The sequence below is a fragment of the Lactuca sativa genome, chromosome 3, assembly GCF_002870075.4.
Source record: "Lactuca sativa cultivar Salinas chromosome 3, Lsat_Salinas_v11, whole genome shotgun sequence".
Classification (NCBI taxonomy): Eukaryota; Viridiplantae; Streptophyta; class Magnoliopsida; order Asterales; family Asteraceae; genus Lactuca; species Lactuca sativa.
The window spans coordinates 56,747,776-56,750,364 of NC_056625.2; positions in this window are offsets into that span (position 1 = coordinate 56,747,776).

Consider the following 2,589-nt stretch of genomic DNA (forward strand, 5'->3'; position numbering starts at 1 on the left):
GCAGATTCATTCAGAACTTCTCTCGAATAGCGAAACCTCTTACAACCCTAACCCAGAAAGGCGTGGCCTTTGACTAGGAAGAGAAACAAGAAAGAGCGTTCCAAACGCTCAAACGAGCCTTGTACACCGCACCAATACTATCCCTTCCCGAAAGAATAGAAGACTTCGTAGTTTATTGCGATGCATCGAATCAAGGGCTCGGATGTGTTCTGATGCAGCGAGGTAAGGTCATCGCCTACGCCTCGAGACAATTGAAGACACACGAGGTTAACTACACGACCCACGATCTTGAACTAGGAGCAGTAGTGTTTGCTCTGAAGATCTGGAGACATTACTTGTATGGAACGAAGAGCACTATCTTTACCGACCACAAGAGTTTACAACACATTTTCGATCAAAAGGAGCTCAACATGAGACAACGACGGTGGGTCGAGCTACTCAATGATTACGAATGCGATATTCGTTATCATCCGGGTAAAGCCAACGTAGTAGTAGACGCCCTAAGTCGGAAGGAATATTCTGGTCGCAAGATCAAGTCGTTGTCAATAACCATCCATTCACACTTGTCTAAGCAAATTCAGGAGGCTCAACTTGAAGCCATGAAACCTGAAAATATGACGAATGAATCCCTTAGAGGAATGGACAAGAATTTAGAAGCCAAGGGTGACGGAGCCTTATATTTCATGAACCGGATCTGGACACCGAAACACGGTGGTTTCCGAGACTTGGTAATGACCGAGGCGCACAACACTCGGTATTCCGTCCACCCAGGTTCAGATAAGATGTATCTGGATCTTAAGAAGCTATACTGGTGGCCTAATATGAAAGCAGAAATTGCTACCTTCGTAAGTAAATGCCTTACTTGCGCAAAGGTTAAGGTCGAGTACCAGAAGCCCTCTGGCTTACTGCAACAACCAGAGATCCCGGAATGGAAGTGGGAGCGGATCACTATGGATTTCATAACCAAGTTGCCCAAGACGACGGGTGGACTTGACACCATATGGGTCATCGTTGATAGATTGACCAAGTCTGCACACTTCCTGCCTATCAAAGAAACCGACAAGATGGAGAAACTTACGAGAACATACATTAGGGAAATTGTATGGCTACATGGTGTACCTATTTCCATTATCTCCGATAGAGATAGTAGGTTCACCTCGAGATTTTGGCAATCACTACAACATTCCCTAGGAACGAGGCTAGACATGAGCACAGCCTACCATCCACAGACCGACGGACAGAGTGAGAGGACCATCCAAACTCTGGAAGATATGTTGCGGGCCTGCGTGATTGACTTTGGGAAGGCATGGGATACTCATTTACCCCTTGTCGAGTTTTCCTATAATAACAGTTATCACACGAGCATCAAGGCTGCTCCATTTGAAGCTCTCTACGGCCGTAAGTGCAGATCCCCTCTGTGTTGGGCTGAGGTGGGTGATACCCAATTAGCCAGGGGGCAAACTTCCGTCAGTACTCTCACCGGTCCGGAGATCATTCGGGAAACAACAGAGAAAATCGTTCAGATCCGTGAACGATTGAAAGCCTCTAGAGACCGACAGAAGAGCTACGCTGATAAACGAAGGAAACCTTTGGAATTTCAGGTGGGAGACCGAGTCCTCCTCAAAGTCTCACCCTGGAAGGGCTTGATACGCTTCGGCAAGCGTGGAAAGCTTAATCCGAGGTACATAGGGCCTTTCGAGATTCTTGCAAGAGTCGGCCTCGTAGCTTACAAACTCGAACTACCAGACGCACTTCGTAACATACATTCTACATTCCACGTATCTAACTTGAAAAAGTGTCTATCCGATGAGACTCTTGTAATCCCACTCGACGAGATCGAAATCAACGAGAACCTCAACTTCGTGGAAGAACCTGTAGAGATCATGGACCGTGAGGTCAAGCAGACAAAGCAAAGCCGTATCCCTATCGTGAAGGTTCGCTGGAATGCCAAGCGAGGACCGGAATTCACTTGGGAACGTGAGGATCAGATGAAACTGAAATACCCTCACCTTTTTGCTTAGTTATTTGTAATTTCTAACTTGCTTAAAATTCTAATTTCGGGATGAAATTCCTTCTAACGGGGGGATGATGTGACAACCCGATATTTCGAGTCAATATAATGTAAAACCAATCAAATTTAGGTCAAAATGTAACCTTCCTAAAATCTTATTCGGGTTAAATAAAGTAGTAGGAATCATATCAAGGTTTGCGTGCATAAAAAGAACGTCCAAATCTGACTTCGGATGAGGAAGTTATGAATTTTTGAAGAAATCCCTTAATCACGTCATTTTAATAAATAAATAATAAAAATAATTTCGGAATTTGCCAACGGAATCTAAACGAAAGTTGTAGATCATGGTCTCATCTTCGCGTGGATATAAAGAACGTCAAAAACGGAGTTCGTATGAGGGAGATATGAATTTTTGAAGTTTATTTAAAATAAATATAAATTTAATTATAAACTCCCGGTATTATCCGAAGGGGAGTCATCGGATAGGACCGAAGTACGCCCTGCGTACCTTCGTACGCCCCGCGTACTGAGATCAAGGGCCTCGGATCGTCCACGTCGCCCTATCCGAGGTGTCCGAC